Here is a 21112-nt window from a genome sequence, read left to right on the forward strand (position 1 = left end):
CGGAACCAAAGATCACAGCTATTCGATCTTCGAACTTGATTAATGGCCCGATAGCGGCTTTCAAACGAACATAAGTTTGTTAAAATCGGTTCAGCAATTTTTGGGAAAATTGAGCAGTGAGAAATAACGCGTTTTGTCGCTTACGTCACTTATACCATACACCTCCGGAACCGGAAGTGACATTTGACTTTCTTTTATGATGCTATAACGTTTGATCTGAGTTGTTTGATGTTTTTAAGACAGTTACATATTGTTACAAAACATACTGTAATGACTCTAAAAAGTCTTTTTTATTTGAAAAAAAAAGGTTTCTGGTGTTTTTGGACAAAGTTTTAAGGAGGGGTTTAAGGGATAAACAGTTACGGAAAATCGTTTTTTTACATTTTCTTATAGTTTAACATTTCAAAAATATTGTGTCAAAATTTCAAATCAAATCAATTATTCAGTGTAATATTTTTTGCTCACTTTTTGAGAAAGAAAAATTTAAAATCGTTGTAATCCTGCAAAATCTACTGAACCGATTCTTTTCAAACTTGGAACTTACTTTCTTCGTAAAAAATTCTTCTACCCTACGATTTTTGAAATTTTTCCATCTTCATATTATGGCAGTTTTTCACCTCAAATTTGGAAGAAAATTTAACGTCAGATTGCGTTTTTTGCTTAAATTTGCCACGAATTGTTAAATAATTAAACCAAAATATTACATTGTGAACGACGAAGGGGGGGTTGTCGTGTATACCGCGCAACGTGATTCTCAAAAGACGTTTTGGGGTATGCTCTGTTATCACCTTATTTTTCAATACTAATACACGAAAATTTAACTAAATATTCTTTAGATGATGTTTCAGAATGTAAAAAATAAGTTAGAATACATTTGCTTAAGTTGTTTTTTTGTAGGAAAAATTACAAAAAAGTGATTTTCGATTATTAATTAGAACACAGCGTGTCTGCTTGAGTCTGTGTTAAAAATTGAGAAAAAAGAAATATTAATATATTCGCTTAGATGGAGCGCATTTTCAAAACTTACCCTGTACAAGAATGGGTAGAACTTTATCGCGAATATGGAGTATTCAAAGCGGCAACATTTTTGATCCATATCATCGGAAATATGGTCAACAATTAAAGATAAAATTTTCAGTAGTATGAAATAGCCATAAATAACTCAAAATTGAAGTTTTCTGAAATGTTTGGTATGATCAAGCATTAAGGTGAACTTCAGCGCGAAAGTAAGACGCACAAAATTTCAACCGCATGAATTGAACGAATCATCGCACAAAGCGTATTGTGTAAAACAGACTCATATTTTATAATATTTTCAGTGGTTGAGTATAGTGACTTTACATATTTTGTTCGTTAGTTAAATTTATAACCAAAATGCTCTCATAATTTGATTTTTCATGCCACGAATTTTTTCATTGTTACAGAACAAAATCTTTGGTATGATGACAATACTTTACCTAACTGATTCCAACTATGTATCATTTTATCAATGAACTGAAAAATATTCACATGGAATTAAAACTGGCTTGTAAGTTGTTCACTAAAAATATCTAGTTTATGAAGTGCATTTCATATCAGTATACAAGGATGGCTTTTATTGTATCAAAGAACGCTCACTAGTTCACGATTTAATCAGTGCCATCAAAGAGAGACTGATATCATCGCAGCAACAAAAAACCGGTATGGCTCATTTAACAAAGAATAAACACAAGTGCGAGAGCGAATTTCTCTCGATGACATGTCTGGGAATCAAAGGTTAGTACGCTGCTGTGGGGATCCTCTCTGAACCAACAAACGGTCACTTAGACCGTCCTACGACAAAAGGGCCTAACTGCAAATGACAGTTTCTCTTTGTTTACTTCTTATTTCGCGATATTTCGAACTGATTTTATATTTGACGCATTACTCTTCGCAAAACTTTGAAGGTAAAGCTACAATCTTTCGATTTATATTTGAAACTTTATAGAATTTGCAATACTGGCTAAAGAAATAGTAAACAAAGAGAGTCTCTCATTTGCAGTTAGGCCCTTTTGTCGTACGACTATCGACTTATTCTCGTTTCGCGATCCGATTCTATACGAGCAAGTGATAATTGCGATAGATTAATTTTACTATTGCCGCTTATTCTAACTATGTGCATATAACCTTTCTATAAGCTGTGTCTAAGTTGGTTTTGAAATATAGCAACCTAGTATGCGATTCTGTCTTGGTACATTCCACACAGCACCGATCATTATCAGACTGTAAATTTTTTTAAGAGCCGTGAAATACTCAGAGTATGAAGTGGAGCGAAGAAATGTAGAAAAATTCTCTCACGGCTCATGCATTGAGAGGCGCGAGTTCTTGTAGCATCTTCTACCGGATTGAAAATGTTGTATACAATGTACAGAAATATCGAGCAGCTTCTGTCAAATTATTGGCAATCACCAACACTGACAGTATATAAGTGAATAATATTTAACCATTTCTCATGACTTTTGAAACAATTATAGATACTTTTCGTCCACGCTCAGCAAGTGAATATCAATAATTTATATTTATGAATTCTTAAATGCAGGTTGAGAACATTCTTTCAAATCATTATACAGTTTGTATTTTAGAGATGAATTTGGCAAGTAAATTATTGAAATGAATGTCATTTTCAACTTAAATTAAGAAATCCCATATGGCTAAAACAATTGGTTCCAAACTTTTCAATTTTTGATTTAAATGGTCTTGTCCCCTACACAAATCTCGTAATATTTTGCTCTCGTGTGTGACACATTTAATTTTGTTCCGCCCTAATGCGCATTCGATAAAAGAGAAGCTTGAGCGAAATTTTTTTTTCTATTCTGAATGAAAGTATTTTTGACAATTACATATCATTTTTAAAAAGCGGATGGCTAGTGTCAGAGACAAAACTGAATGACGTGAATACGAATAAAACTGACGTGCTTTTCCACACTTCCGAATATCGACAATCGTACGTACTAGTGGATTGATTGTGTGGATTTTGCAAACTTTTAATGCTTCACTTGCGGAGTTCTAACGGTATAAGGCACGAGAGCAAAATATTACAGAGTTGTATAGGTGACCGGTTGAAACTAAGTAGTACTAGCAGTAGTAGGTTTGTTTGTTTGTTTGTTTGCTTGTTCCATCTGACAATAAAAGTCTTAATGAATATAAGGTCAAGTTGTAAAATCGAGGATTGCGACACTTTCTGAACAAACTTATGCGATGATTCACCAAAATCGAATAAATTTTCAACTAGGGAGAAAGTTCGAACACACGCTACAATAGGTTCGTTGGCTCCAAACGATGTCCGATGGAATCTTCGTTGTAGCAAACCTGTTGATCGTAGAGTTCGTTGTGAAACCCGGAAGTCGATGAGAGACAGGATCTTTGGAGAGTCGATTTCGCCGTTGATAATCTTCGCCACAAACGCAGCTTGTTGAATCTTTCTTCGTCGTTCCAGGGTGTCAAGACCTAACAGGCGACATCGATCAGGATACGGTGGCAGATCCAAGGAATTTCGCCAGGGAAGGTCTCTTAGCGCAAGCCGAATAAATCTTGTTTGAATACGCTCAATCCGCAAGTTCCAAACGAGTTGATATGGACTCCATACCAAACTGGCATTTTCCAGCAATGGTCGCTCTAAGGAACAGTATAACGCCTTCAAACAATGTGGATCCTTAAAATCTCTACTGATTTTAGCTACGAATCCGAGTTGTTTCGTTGCCTTAGATATTAAAGCAGAACGATGCTGATTAAATGTGAGTTTTGCATCCAATACAACATCAAGATCGTTAACACGGTCAACTCTTGTAAGTGTTTGTCCATCAATTTTGTAGTCGAAGATTAATGGACGAAGTATTCGGTGAAATGTAATTACTTGACATTTGGCAATGCTGATCACAAGATGGTTTCGTCGACACCATGCGACAAATTCATCTAGCAGTTCTTGAAGTTGGACGCAGTCCTCATAATTACGAATTTCTAAGTACAGCTTCAAATCGTTGGCGTAGATCAGCTTGCATCCATAACCAAGCAGCAAAGCGGCATTGTTGAAAAACAGTGCGAACAAAAGGGGACCCATATTACTGCCTTGCGGAATTCCTGATTTATTCGTAAACGGAGATAATTGTACATGTAGGACTCTACCACACAAATAGGAACTCAACGAGAAAGAACAACAGAGCTGACAACTATTTCTAATAGCTTGGAGGCAGCAGATAGGCTCGTAATACACCAATAATTTCAAATGTCCTTTCGATCACCGTTTTTGTAGATTGGAAACATGAACGACTGCTTCCATATCGTTGGAAATATACCATGCTCGAACGATTTGTTGAACACGTAACATAATGGTTCGAGCAGAGCAGTTGCACAGCGAGTATAAACGACAGATGGAATTCCATCAGGTCCAGCCGAGTACGAACTCTTCAGTTTCTTTGCTGCAGCACTGATCATTTCGGGAGTGATTATAAATGTACGCAAATCCACCAAGTTTTCAGGAACATATGATGCGGCAACTTCAGCTTCGATGTTGGAGGCCACTTTCTCAGTAAACACGGAAGCGAAGAATATAGACGAAGTTTGATAGACAACTGATCGTTTTGTTGTTTTAAACAATCGAGATTATTCTGCGTTTACAACGTTTCAACAATTCTGTCCCGAAACGGTGTATGAGAGTAGAGGTACGCTTTAGCACAATCTTTTAGAGTTTTTCGAAGCAACTTCTATCTATGGTTCTTCATATAAATTGAAGATATGGAAAAGATTTGAATATGAATACTAGGTGAAGTATTTTCATCATGCGCAAGATTTTGGTCTTTACCAAGGAAGGAGCAATTTTGCTATACGCGAAAAAATCAATTATAAGAGCATTTTGATTTTAAATTGAATGACTAAATTGACCATCCTAAACAACTTGTACAAATATGTCTCCCTCTGCGCTAAATCACTGAACATATTCCGTATTTCTATGTGTCAGGTTCGTGCCTTACTTTGGTACTGAATTTCACCTTAATGCTTCATACCACACGTTTTTGAAAATTTCAAATTTGAGTTATCTCTCTCTCATAATACTGAAAATTGATGATCATGAATTGTTGATCATATCTTCGATGGTATGGAGAAAATATTATGTTGCTGCGTTACGTACAACAAGAGATATTCACGATTAAGTTCTGCCCTTTCTTGTACAGAGTGAATTTCGAAACGTCGATATTAATCTACGAAATTGAGGTCTGATAAAATTAGTATTTAGTAGTGTCAAGAAGCTTGAAGCGTAAAAGGCCATGTCAAGAAGCAAGTTTTAAGAATTCAGAACATCAGGACTGTAGCCAATACCGATCGAGAGAAGTAATTTTGTCATTTCACTTATCATCGGAGAGTTTCCATCGCTTGTTTGATAGCTTTTAAGTGATGAATACCATAAGGAACAAAAAACCAATTTTCATTAGCAATTAAACATATCCGTTGGGAAGATTCTATCGATTGATAAATATTAGTACCATTTAACAAGTTCGCATTTACAGCCTTTTTCCTCAATACATTAGAATCGTAATCAATCACGTCAGTCATTTATGAATGAAAACAAAAAACCGGATGAACTGTTCGTCTATTCCCAAATGCGCTTGTTCCATTAGAAAGTCATACCCATGCAGAAAATTCATCCCTTTTGCCCCACCTCAACGGCATATTACAGTTGCATCTATTAATTTATATCATCTGTAGGCCGTGTCCTACGCTGGCCCCACGCTATTGTTCTACTTCGGAACTCAATGTTTGCTGGTTTTATTTGGGAGGGAATTTTGATCGCCAGCCGTTCAAATCAATAATGCACTACGCCAAAAAAATGCACTGATGGGAATGCTCCGACGGAGTGCATTTGAGAAATGAAGAAAAATTAGCCCCACCGATCCCAGCGGGGTACCGCCAGTAACCATGATTGATTTTTTTATTCCACCCGATAGCGCCGACTAATGTCTCATTCACCGGTCGTACTCTTGGCAAGGCTCGCTGGGATCCGCAGTTCTGTGGTCCGACAGGTGAAAAATAAATCGTAATTACCGAATTCAATTAGGCGCGAATGCGTACGAGGCCCAGTGCAACCGTCGCTCATTTTTCCGATATCAGAACACATTCAGGATGGCTCGCCTCTGGAGACACTTCTGCAACAACTCGACATTGCACACTTCTACTGCGAACCGGTCAGTTCTGGCCGTGTCTCGAAAATCTCGATGAGTCAGTCGATGTGCTATGATACGTGATGTGATGTAAAAGTGCATTCCCAGTGCTGTCACTGAGCTGCACTTGCACGGAAATGTGACGGCCGACCGCTGCATCCTGCAGGAAAAGATTTGTGGTTTGCCTACTAGCCAGCCGGGCCAGTTAGTTACCAAGTCATAGTGGGAATGATAAAAATGCATTATTAAAATTTATACGAATTATAGAGCACTGGTGTTTGAAATATGAATCCAATGGAAAATGTGCCCGGACTTCCATCGGATACGGGCCAGGCTTAGAGCGAAAGCAACAGTGGAAAGAAACCTCCCGTGTGTGTGTGAGTGTGTGTGGGGGAGGGGGGGGGGAAGTTGTCTGTGGTTTCGGAAACTTGCACCGAGAGTGGATTACAACAGTGGCGTTTGCCGTCGTCGGTTTGCAACCGAGATGGAGAGGGATTCAGAAATGCATTAAAACACAGACCAGAACCCACAGAGGAGTGCATCGGACTGCAACTCTGTTGCTGGCAGGCTTGACTTCGGCCTCCGAGCAACGACCATTCGGCGAAAAGTGCATTGTGACGGATATGGCGGAAGATGAGTAATCGTTCATCATGTTGGCGTCCCTCGGATGGACCAATTCACGGGAGGTAAATTTTTGCTAATGCAGCTGCTGTCAAAATGTTCGCGATATGAGCAGAACATTTCAGCGGCCAGTGAAAAGTACGACGATGTCTGATTCCAATCAATTATGCTTATTGTCGTCGAGCCTGCTGGGCTGTGCACTTATTCTACACTTGGTAGTTCGGGGGTTATTTTGGGTAATATTCGGCTTGCCGTACTCGATGCTTTTGTTCCCGAGTGACGGGACCGTAGAATTGATAGCAGCAATTTATTTTCAATCGTACTGTTGTCAATATAACTTCGATTTGATGTATTTGGAATAAAGAGGTCTATTGGAAAATAGCAATTGTAATTATCAAAATCAAATCACATAGAGTTATGCATTAACTCCGTTCCATCCATTAAAAACGGAAATTTTGTCTCACACTGGCTATGACAAATAATGCTAAACATGGTATGATTTACAGATCTAACTTCCGAATTTTTAAGTGTGACCAGAAATTGTGCAATAGAATTTCATTCCATCAGTCACGTACCCAGAGGGGGGGCCCGAGGGGCCCGGGCCCCTCCCGAAATCAAAATCAGATATATAATTATTTAGAAGGTCTAAGACATGTGTTGCAGAAATAACAAGACAGTAAACGTAAAGAAATGTAATACAATAACAGTTCCAGTGGAAAAGTTTAAAGTGTCTGTTAAAAGAACCCGTAAAAGGCACACCGAGAATTAGGTACATAAGCAATCTTCAGTAACATTATTTTTTATCTTTGGGCCCCTCCCGAAACGAAATCCTGGGTACGGGCCTGCATTCCATTGACATCGCCAGCTAAAATAATCTTCAGACAGGGTTGATAAAATCTTTGAAATCAAATAATTTGCAGATTTCAAGCTCTCTTTGGAGTGGTGTTGTGTTTTCTTCTGCCGTACCTCCACATGTACGAAGAGGTACTCTTTATAAGATGGTTTGAAATTTTGGACATAATGTTAAAACCTTATAATTCCGGAACCGAGAGTCAAATCCGGGTAAAACTCAGGAGTTATCTATGGAATCATAAGACCATTCACTTGACTTTAATCTTGAAAAAACCTGTCTGGACATCTGTGAAAAAGTAGTGTGTAAGTAATTTGAAATTATAATTGTTTAACTAAACATCCCATAATTCCCGAACCGAAAGTCGGATCACAATAAAATTAAGGAAGTTTCCATGAGACCATAAGACCTTTCATTTGAATCTATTTTTGTGAAAATTGGTGTTGCCATCTCTGAGAAAAGTTAGTACATATAATTTCATTGTTTTGCATATTTTACCCCATAATTCCGGAATCGAAAATCAGTTCCAAACAAAATTCAGGAATTTGGTATGAGACCGCAAGACCTTTCATTTGATTCTAAGTTTGTAGAAATCGGTTTAGCCAATTCCGAGCACTGGTACACTTATTTTAATATTTTTAGCACATTTTACACCATAATTCCGGAACCCGAAATCAAATCCAAACAATATTCAGGAATTTTGCATAGGACCACAAGATCTTTCATTTGAATCTAAATTTGTGAAATTCAATCACACACATTAACACACACAGAAATTTTGCGTACTCGACGAACTGAGTCGAATGGTATATGACACTTGGCCTTCCGGACCTCGGTTTCGTTTGCAGTTAAGCCCTTTGGTTGTGGGACTATAGATTTAGTGTGCTGTTCAGAGGTGCCATTTCTACAGTTTTTTTTATCTTTATTACACAGATTTTTACGTGAGCATACAGATTTACTACATGCTACTGTGAGCTAAACATAGTAAGACTTTCCTCATAAATTCAAAACTCTTTATTAAACGTTTTTCCTATCCTCGAAACAGTTGTTACAGTCAATTTCCGGAATAGCCTTCAATGCACGTAGCGATTCACGTTTGATGTCTTCAATTAAATCAAAACGGTTTCTCCGGAGCGGTCGTTTGAGTTTGCTGAATAGCTAGAAGTCACACGGAGCTAAATCAGGTGAATACGGTGGTTAATATTGGTTGAATTTTCGACGAAAAAATCACGAGCAATCAATACAGTATGCGACGGTGCATTATGGCGGTGCAAAAACCAGGCCCAAATTATTTTTCAAAATGGTTTTTACTGATACTTCTGATATTCCAACGATCCCAGTAAGGTCTCTGACTGTAAATCGTTGACTCTCGAGCACCAATTCCTGGATTTGATTGACGTGTTCATCATCAGTTGATGTAGACAACTTGTACCACTTGATTTTACGTTTCGTCTTAGACTCATCAGTGCGTAGCAGTTTATTTTTTTTTATTCAATATTACAATATATTTTTAGGCACACTGCTTAAGCTCTAAGATGCCAAGATTATTTTCTAATCTTAATTTACGACTAACTTAAAACTAGAATAGTATCATTAGAATATGTGATCTTAGCTTCTCGAGAATCCAGCGTTCAGCTGGCGATCGGCAGTGGTCGATGAATTCAATATCGCACGAGTCTTCCAGATGGCGTTGGTAAATATTTAGCGCTGGCCGCATCCTTCGGTCCGTGTGGGTCCGCGGGAAACACCCCCAGGCTACGAAAGCCCGGCGGGTGGCCCGCATGCTGGGTTTTCGACTGGAGCGGTCTTCCGTGGGCGGTGATGGTGATGTTACGGAAGAGAAATAAAAAGAAAGTAAATATTGTGGAAACGGGGTAAAAAGGGGTGTGGGAACAAAATGTCTGAAAACGACAGAGATCTAATTAGTTGCCATCAGGCTTCCCAGCAGTACTGCTTTTCAATGACATCCGCCACGAGATAGCATGAACTGTCTGAGTGCAAAGTCGAAAGCCCAGTCTACAATATGTGTGAAGCATATGCCGAACTGTAATGGCAACAGCGCTCGCATGCCTAAATGAATGCTGTCACTGAGACAGTTTCTACTCACCAGTTTGATGAGAGTATTCTATCCGGAGAGTAGTCAAACCGAACGGGCTGTTTGTATCCTGTTTCTTTCTGTTCGCTCATTCGCATAAAATGTTACGGGGACAGCCTTAGAAAATCGAAGACATCCTTTGATTTTTAGGGAATTACTGTTACGAAGGGCTGTCGCAAGCCGGCTGTCTCATCAATGTCTCTTGAAGCAATAAACCGGCTGTTTCTGGAGACGAGCTGTGGTGCATAGTGCGCTCGCACTATTTCGGTTGCCTCAATGAAACGGTACTAGTACATACGATTGCGTTGTTGGGATTACCTTTGCAGGAAATTTTAGGGTTTCATTACATTACCATTGTGAAATAAAGAAATTGTTTTAGATTTATATATACTGTCGGCGAAGGCAATGAATTTTAATAACTAACGAATATTAAAAGATAAACACAGAGTTTTGTGTAACGGCTCATATATCTGAATTACTGAAGTATTCATCCTTAGTGCTTACTTCTTATTCCTAAAGAAACAGATACACTAGCATTCATTGATAATACTTCGAAAATATCTTATGCACCCTTATTCTGAATAACGACGTTTTGATTTTTCTGTTTCTCCTAGGATAACTAAACCAATGAATTTTTTAGGATCGGAAATGACAGTCACAATATTACTATTATTATTATTATTATTATTATTATTATTATTATTATTATTATTATTATTATTATTATTATTATTATTATTATTATTATTATTATTATTATTATTATTATTATTATTATTATTATTATTATTATTATTATTATTATTATTAACGAATGATTTCGTTGGTCCTGAACCAGCTTTACCACTTTCAACTAGTTGGATAAAGCACAAGATTCGTTCTTGGGCTGCATCCAAACATACCAGCTACTGGCGCAGCTTGCAAACTTGCGCTCAGACAAAAGCATTTCTACCAGATTTAAATCTGAAAATGTCAAAGTGTCTACTGTATTTGTCCAAGCATCATTGCAGTATTCTGGCCAGAGCTCTGACTGGACATTGCAAACTCAATTATCACATAGCTACTATTCAACGTGCTGAGTATTATTATTATTATTATTATTATTATTATTATTATTATTATTATTATTATTATTATTATTATTATTACTATTATTATTACTATTATTATTATTATTATTATTATTATTATTATTATTATTATTATTATTATTATTATTATTATTATTATTATTATTATTATTATTATTATTATTATTATTATTATTATTATTATTATTATTATTATTATTATTATTATTATTATTATTATTATTATTATTATTATTATTATTATTATTATTATTATTATTATTATTACTATACAAATAGCTTTCAAACTTAATTGTGGTCGTTCACCGGGGAATCACACCTAAATTTTTCAATATATCATTTTTCATTTTTTTTAACATAATTTCTTTTCAGAAAGAAAACTGCTAAATATATGCAATGAACTCGGCTCTCAGAATGTTTCACTATTCATTTACAATATTTAAAGTTCCAAACGTTTAATTTTTTTAAATGCGGACACAAGCTACTTAGACAATTAGACGGTAGAAAATTTTCGACATTCTTAGATTTGTAACTGCGGAAGTCGGATCCGAATTAAATTCAATAGGTGCAGTCATGCCTGAGAAATTGAGTGACGTTGTTTGACACATACAATACACATACATACACACGGAGGAATTGCTTAGCTTATCTTAGTCGAATGTCAACTTTCACTAGTCGGATTTTCAAGTAATTTCAAAACCTTTTTTTATGACAAAATCAAAATCTATGTATAGAGACACTATGAAATTTTTATAATTCCAATGACAGATATAAGATTCTTCAAAACCAAATTGAGCTTGAATTCATGTTTAGGTAGTTTTTGTTACTTACCATTTTTGGAAATATAAGTGTATTTTATAGGTAATCGTACTCCCCAAATTTCCCAACCAGAACCGGCAATGAAATTCAATACGATGAATCTATAGTGATTTTGAAACCGTAAATGATAAGATTTTAGCTCTAAATTAATGAAAATAATTTTTTATTCATTTTTTCCCATCGATTTGTAGTCTTTCCAATTGTACATGTGTGGAATAATATGATGGAGTAGGTCATGGTTTAATTTTACTATTAAAATGTTCGACAGGTTTTGTACGGACAATTTTGTCCAAGCTGACGACAATACTAACGCCAGAGCGCTAAACGCTCTTTCAACAGAAACTTGCGTTGCAGGCACAGTCATGATGGTTAAAGCAACTTCCGAAATTTCTGGATGGGAGTCTTTTCGATTTTCCCAATGCTTCCAAACGTCGAACATGTGACAGTTTCAACGTGTGTAAAAGTCGCGAACTTCTGGTAGCTATGACCAAAATAATATAATAGTTAATATGCCGTTTCTAGAGATAAGATAATTCAATGCATAACAGGAAGAAAATGAATTCCAGATTATCAGCACATATGTATTTTGGAATATATTCCAAGTTAATAGAAACACTATACTGTTCATATATAGAAGATAACTTGATATGTCTGGAAAGCTTGAGACCATATTACTCAAGAAAGACATTATTAAATAACTTGGTGAACTAAAACTTTTTTTTTAAATAAACCGAAATAAACATTCGAATCTGTTACGGGCAACCATGCTGCATTCCACACTTGGAAACATGTTTTTTGGAAGAACCGGAATTTTTCATTCAGTTTTTGCATTCAAAGCTTTGTTGTACGGTACCTGCAAATAAGTTCCTAAATGATTTTTGCATTGCTAATTCCGACTCCAAATTTTGCACTCAAGGTTTTTATTCGATTGGTGGTTCAATGTACATATAACGAACTTAACGAGCCAGATTTTGTATGTTTCAGTTCTGACTTGGAAAGATTCTTAGTGTCCGTAGTATTGCAGCACTGACCATGCAATAGTCCCGTAGACGTACAAGTCGACTGCAAAGTTGAATGCTATTCAGAATCACGCTAACTAGTATCGAATACAGAATCTTCAATTTGAATATATCTTTTGCTACAAACATTCATTCACCGTTTACATCTAAAATCTGATTCAATTGACTTATACACTTTTGTATAAGAAACGATCGCGCCTTTGATATCCTGAAGGAAGAGATAAAGAGGATGGAAATAATGCTCCACGCACTTCAGTACGCGCCTACACTATGAATGCTACAGCCGACAAACCGAACGTAAACTGCCTGAAACGAGCACGCCGAACTCAGATCTTTAATTATGAATATAATTTCTTGAAAACAAACTTTTCTTTCTATAGAATTCCATTGATCGATCGATTCATAGAAGATCGACCAAAATATAAAAATTAACTATTCATTAAAACCAAAGTCCGTTCTTCAATCCGTTTCGTATATTATTAATTATCAATTATATTGTTATCAATGCCCTACCAACGGTGATTGCTATGCGCAATGATCAACCGCTGCGCAAAGCAATCACCAAAGGCAAAACTAAAACCCACATGCTTGCCTCGAATCTTCATAGCAAACCAAGAGCAACAAATTTGAACCGCACCGGCTACTGTCGCAGACCTGGTCAAGGGAGAGTAATATTTTGCTCTCGACAGAAACAACGCAGTGACTGATACCCGAAGTTTACTGTCGCAATAGCGAGAACTTCATGCTTCTTCGGCTGTCCTGGACCATGACAAAATGTCTTGAGATGGAATGAACTGTCGAACGAAGTGAATGACGGCAACGTTGGCTGTACAGAACTATTTGTCTAAGGGCTGTCGTGATGAAACCTATCACAAGGCTGTCATGGAAAGAGTGGCAAGACAGCCTCAATAATAATGTCGCGCGGCGGTACATTTGGGAAGCCTGGTTGCCATCGAGATGGTGAAGAGACAGGGAAGGGGGAACGAAAAAGTTAGTGACAAAAAAAAGATCTTGTTAGTTCCAATGAAGATGGTGGACAGGGACGGGGATCGAGAGAATCGGGCGGATGTTAGTGTCGAACCTGTAGGTGGAGTTTATACTTTCTGAACGAGGATAAACACATTACACTTGTATATCAATGTGTTTAAGGTACTGGTATATGAGAAGCATATATGAACTATCCCGACTCGCCAACACATCCCGAACCGGAACCTCAGGCGGTCTACCTCGGGCCCTGAGGGATTCCAGTAGCTTCGACCTGGCGTCGCGATACTCTACGCACGACCACACGACATGCTCGATGTCCTGATAACCGTCGCCACAGGTGCAGAGCCCGTTCTCCACGATCCCGATACGCCGGAGATGTGCGTTGAATGTATAGTGATTTGACATGAGCCGTGACATAACGCGAATGAAATCACGACTCACGTTCATCCCCTTGAACCAAGGTTTCGTCGATACCTTAGGGATAATGGAGTGTAGCCATCGTCCCAGTTCGTCATTGCTCCATGAAGTTTGCCAACTTTCGAGAGTTTTCTGACGAGAGATACTGAAAAATTCATTGAAGCAGATTGGTCTTTCATAAATATCACCTTCTAATGCGCCCACCTTAGCCAATGAGTCTGCCTTTTCATTGCCCGGAATAGAACAATGCGAAGGGACCCAGACTAACGATATTGAATAAAACCGTTCAGATAAAGTTCTCAAATGTTCCCATATTTTCCCCAGAAAATAAGGGGGATACTTTCCTGGCTTCATTGCCCGGAGAGCTTCTATTGAGCTTAGACTGTCCGTGACAATGAGGTAATGGTCTTTGGGCAAGGTTTCAATGATCTCGAGGGTGAACGGAACGGAACAAGGGGAACGTGCCATTTGAGCCAATTTGTTCTGATTCCTGATTCTGAGGGGCCACTTGAGGGCGTACGTGACCCGGAATTCCATGAATCTCTTCTCTCATGGATGTATCGAAAAACACAGCAGAATCAAAAGTATCCAAGAAATGAGCACGGTTTGAAGCAAACGAAGAAGGATTAATATTCTGAGCCATGTAATCAAAATACAAGGACATAAAACGGGTTTGAGAATTAAGCTCAACTAACCTTTCGAAATTTTCAATCACCAGAGGATTCAAAATGTCGCATCGAATGAGCAAACGATTCGTAGCAGTTTATGTTGAACTGCTACCTTCGATCTGACGGTTCAACATAAACCGCTAGGCAGACGTAAAGTTAAGTGTAAAATCAAGTGAAATTGGAAATTATTTTGACGAATACTCTACTTACTACATTTAGCCCATAGTAGTATTACTGATTTTATGCAGATTTATCAAACTTATTTCAGTTTTTACAAAAAGTAGGAAGGTACTGGTTAAAAATTTATGTCCTAACTATCTTTTAGGATTTGGTAGTAGTGATGAAATGAAAGTTTCAATCGATGAACAAGTCAGAAATTTGTATGAAAATCATTTCGTAGGGTAGACCGGGGCTAAACCGGAAACATTTTGGAAATTTAAATAACACCCATTAAAACAAAGTTTTAACCCAAGTTAATTAGATTGTTTTGTTTCCCAAATTCTCAATGTTTTGTTTGGAGTATATATATATATATATATATATATATATATATATATATATATATATATATATATATATATATATAAATATATATATATATATATATATATATATATATATATATATATATATATATATATATATATATATATATATATATATATATATATATATATATATATATATATATATATATATATATATATATATATATATATATATATATATATATATATATATATATATACTCTATGTTTCGTCTTCGACTCGTCAATACATAACAGTTTATGTTGAACTGTTACGTAACCTAGCAGTTCAACATAAACCGCTAGGCAGACATAAAGTTTCTACTACTTACAGAACACTTTTTTTTAATTTGCACCGAAGTGCAACGTCTTTAATGTCGTGCCGAACGTAAACGTGTTTCGACTTAAACTGCCCGATTCAGGTGATGGTCATTTAGGGAAGATATGAAATCGCTTGCCAATTCCCCTGATTATTGTACTTTTGTACCGATATCATATCTTTGATGCAAAACTGAAACCGTTAGGTCAAATCTCTCTCTAATACATTATACGACACTTCATCCATCATTACTTTTGTGGGGTAGAGTTTTTTATATCATACTGAACAAAAAATTTCCATCGATGATGAATATCTGATCCTTCTTTTCATGATCAAATAATAATAGCAGACTAGAACACCATTCATTTAAATCTAAGCTTATGAATATCGGTCCAGTACTTCCTTAAAAACGAGAGTGATTTTACAATGGCACTACGCGTGATTGGCAATGAATTTTTCTACTGATTCCCGAAATATTTTTGAAAAATCGTGAAAATTGTGGTATTTGTCGGTTTAGGAGGGATATAAACAGATTGACTGTTCAGGGATGCCAGGTCATGTTTTGTGATACAAAAATAAGTCTAGCCATTTCCAAGCGCTCTGACGGAAATACATTGGCACTGCATTTTGTCGTGAATACGACTTACTTTACTATGGGGTGCCTTTTCAAAATTTACCCTCTGAGAGAGTGATAAGCTTTTGATCGTGAATATCTCTTGTTGTATCTAACGAATCAACATAATTTTTGCTACATGCCATCGGAAATATAATCACAATTTTATGATAAAATATTCTGTTGTGTGACATAATCTCAAATAATTCAAAATTAAAATTTTCTTAAATGTTTGGTATAAACGAGTTTCAAAGAGGATAATTCACAAGGCGCGTTTGCCTTTCTCGTATTTTTAAAGCTCATAGCTCAGTGATCTGTGAAAGGATTTATATAATCTAACTACCAATAGAATCGAAATTTTTCAACTTAAACGTGTGTAGCAAAAGCATTGAAGCATTTCAATAGTACACTATTGAAAAACCTGTCTCATTTGACCCATGTCGACATCAGTCAATCAGAACGCCTTCTGAGAAAGAGAACAAAATATCTGCTGCTGTACAACAAATCGTTCGAGAAAAGTGGTGAATATCGTAGTGAGTTCCTCAATTTGGTCCTTCTGATTGCTAGAAACGAATCCCTACAGCATATTGATATTTTCTTTCAATTAATTATGCAAATCCGAAATGAAATAATCGACATTAAAATTCTGTATGCGGCTATTTTTATAGCCGTTAGGACCGCCCATTTAGTGAAAAAGCTACAAACGAAATCACGTAAAAAGAAAGTTCCTATTCAAAATTGGATCAGTTTGGATTTTATCGCCACTGCGAGCAGATGTATTTTGTGTTGTTTGGAAAGCTAGTTTCGCTTTCGATAAGAGCGATTACGTCACAGCTGCCAGTCATTTGCATTGATGAAAAAACAACGGTGGAGAGCATTACACAAAATCAGCCGTTCCAATGGCTCAAAAGTTTTCTAAAGAACTATTAGGATTTGTTGTTCGCAAATCGAAGGTAAATATCCTCAGTTTAGTGCAAATCTAGAACAGTTTGATTAGATTTGTGCATTTTTCGCTGTGTGAAATTCACAATAATCGAGATCAAGTGAAGCCTTCTTTGTTTTTGCGAAAAATGTTCCAGAGTTTCTGAATGCTAGAAACGAATCCCTATAGCATATTGATAGTTTCGTTCAATAAATTAGGCCTATTGTATCATTGATCAACCCAGCGAATTAATGTTTTCTTTATTGGAAGATTATAATCGGTTGTAAACGCTACACCTACACCAACCATATCAGTATCGCACCCACGTAGAACAGTTCAGCCTGGAATTAGATTACGGAAGTCAGCGGCATCTATTGGAATTCGAATTCAACTCATCACTATCCATCACAAACGCTTTCATAAAAGGTTCTTTTCAGAGCCACCATTATTTTATTATAAAGAACTATACTGGGTATTTCATAATATTTGTGTTTCGGAATGTTAAATGTAACTAATCTGTACTTTAGTTTAGGTGCATCGTTTCAAATTCTACATACAATTTCATACAATCGATCAACTAATTGATATTCGGAAGTGCTAAGGAACATGTCAGTTGTTTTCGTATTCACGACATCCAGTAATGCCTCTGACATTACCCACCCGCCTTTTTCTAAGCGATTTGAAGACTTCAAGGGGCTCATTTTTAGTCTGTGATCGATTTTAGAAATCTGTCAAAATTTGAGTCATTTTTAAAATCTGTGCAGCATATTGAGACTCTGTGCAACACAGATTAATCTGTGAACCTGGCATCACTGAGTCTGTGCCTTGAATATAACGGTTATCGCCTTCAGACGTTGTTTTGGGTCCCCGTTAAGATTTCGTAGCGGTGAATGTAAAAGCACAGAAAACGGATATACATGCTCGCATATGAACTGTGTGTGTAATTTGCTCATTTAGCGTGGCGATTAATTGCAAATGTCACCACGGTCGAGGTGCTTTTTTGAGTGCCTCTTTCACATGAGACTCTATTTTGGGTTCTACACTCACTTTTCGCTAGATTTTAGTTTTGCTGTTGGTTGTTTTGTTTTATTCCGATCGAATTCGCTTGTGATTTAAAAGATATGGAAATAAAGTTGTTTTTTACACTTATAAAAATCGTTGTGGTTGGAACATTTCTATAATTGGCAGGAGAACGTAGTGGAACGATTTGAAAGACCGAGACGAATGGTCGAGTAGGTGTCAGAACTGAGCCCCTTGTTTCTAACGTATAGCAAATTTAAAATTCACACGGCCTTTTGAAAAATTTTTCTCACTATATTGGAATGTAATTTCTTAGGCGATCATTCAAAATCAAATTACTTATTCTCCAGTAAGGGTTAAATGAAAAGTACGCAATGAAGGCCAGGTTCATCCAAACAATTTTCTAAAAATTGAATGAAATTTTGCATGAAATACTATAAACTATTCTTAGAAATGATTAGAATTAGTCCCGGTGGCGTCAAATCGGATGATATCGGGGGCCAGTCAAAATGTTATGACTCGTCCGGGGAACAATGGTCGTAACAAATCGATTGTTAGTCGAGCTGTATGGCATGTTGTATCGTCCTTTTGAAACCAGTAGCCATTCAAACCATTTTCACGAGCAATGGGTATCACAAAATCATTTATCATGGCTCGATAACGTTCGCCATAAACAGTTTTACTTTCTCTATCATCGTCTAGGGACCAACCACCATATCCGCACAAACACCACAACAAATTATAACTTTTTGGTCGTATAGAGGCTGTTTCTCAATTAATTGAGGGTTTTCAGTGGTATATAACCGACAATTTTGCTTATTAACGCATCTATTTGACCTCTGTTTACGAACACTTTTTATACGTTATCTCTTTTTACGTAACTCTTTTTACGAACCAAATCCCAAATAACGTAAACTTTTTTTACGAACCTCCTTCGTAAAAAGAGGTTTCGGCATACATCGAAAGCGATTTCCGACTCATTTATATTCCATGGAAACTACTACAATATGGGTATTTTTGGAACGGGTTTAAAGAATAGATTCCGAAAAATGATGTTTGAGATATTTTGGAAATCCAAGATGGCGACATCCGGTTGATTGCTATTCTTTGAAAACTCTTACATTATGGGTATTTTCGGAACGGGGTTGATGAGTAGATGTCGGAAAACGATGTTTGAGGTGGTTCTGAAATTCTTGATGGCGACTTCCGGTTAATTGATATTGCTTGGAACCCCTAATAAAATAGGTATCTTTGGAACGAAATTTATGAGTAGATGTCGGAAAATTATGTTTGAGGTGGTTCTGGAATCCAAGATGGCGACTTCCGGTTTGTTGATATTCCTTGAAAACTGTTACATTATGGGTATTTTCGGAACGGAATTGATTAGTAGATGTCGGAAAATGATGTTTGAGGTGTTTCTAAAATTCAATATGGCGACTTCCGGTTAGTCGATATTCCTTCAAAAGCTTTACAATATGGGTATTTGTGGAAAGTATTTAATAAATAGATGCCGTAAACCAACTTTAGGGTGTCGTCTCGAATTCCAATATAACATCCTCCGGTTTATCGATATGCTTAAAAACCCTTAAAATAAAGAAATTTCCGGAACATATTGGATACCAATAAAAGATGTTTGAACTCGTTTCAAAATTCAATGAGATGACTTCCGGTATAGTGTTTCCAAGGAATATCAAGTTCAATGAATACGGTAAAAACAAAATACTAATAAATCGGAAATCATTGCTTTGCATTTCAAAACCACCTCAAATATCGTTTTCCGACGTCTACTTTTCTATCTCGTTCCGAAAGTATCCATATTATGAGGGGTTTCAAGGAATATCAACTAACCGGAAATCGCCATCTTCGATTTAAGAACCACCTCAAACATTCGCCCTTATTCTGATCAACGACGTATCGTTTTTTTGATCGTATTTCATTCGCATTCCTAATAACGTTAGCAAAATCAAAGGTAGCTAGGATTCGACCGGACCATATTCGATCGAAAAACCAATACGTCGTTATTCAGAATAAGGGCGATTGTTTTCTTACATCTACTCATCAACCCCATTCCGAAAATACCCATATTGTAAGCGTTTATAAAGAATATCAAGAACCAGAAGTCGCCATCTTGAATTTCAAAACTATCTCAAACATCGTTTTCTGGCATCTACTCGTCAATCCCTTTCCGAAGATACCCATGATGATTTTTGTCTAATTAGGTATTTTTCCGCCGGAAAAAGTTAATGGTAGATTAACGGTATATCGAAAATGATCGTTTTTTCAATGCGAATCAAGGAAATATAAACTGGCTGATAAATTCATATAGGGTGAATTGTTTTAAAAGAAACGTGCACAGTGTACATGTACAGAATAACTTTGATTGATCGGGTTGCTGGGGCTGATCATTTGTGATATATTTACTGTATTAAAAGAATTAAATATGAAATTATGATTTACTCTAACTTTCTTACTGTTCTACAGGGTGATTTTTTAAGAGCTTGAGAACTTTTTTAAACAATAAAACGCATAAAATTTGCAAAATCTCATCGGTTCTTTATTTTAAACGTTAGATTGGTACATGACATTTACTTTTTGAAGATAATTTCATTTAAATGTTGACCGCGGCTGCGTCTTAGGTGGTCCATTCGGAAAATCCGCTTTTTTATCGACAAATTTTGTTCAGCGATGAGGCTCATTTCTGGTTGAATGGCTACGTAAATAAGCAAAATTGCCGCATTTGGAGTGAAGAGCAACCAGAAGCCGTTCAAGAACTGCCCATGCATCCCGAAAAATGCACTGTTTGGTGTGGTTTGTACGCTGGTGGAATCATTGGACCGTATTTTTTCAAAGATGCTGTTGGACGCAACGTTACAGTGAATGGCGATCGCTATCGTTCGATGCTAACAAACTTTTTGTTGCCAAAAATGGAAGAACTGAACTTGGTTGACATGTGGTTTCAACAAGATGGCACTAC

This window comes from Malaya genurostris, chromosome 1 (genome assembly GCF_030247185.1).
Source record: "Malaya genurostris strain Urasoe2022 chromosome 1, Malgen_1.1, whole genome shotgun sequence".
Lineage (NCBI taxonomy): Eukaryota > Metazoa > Arthropoda > Insecta > Diptera > Culicidae > Malaya > Malaya genurostris.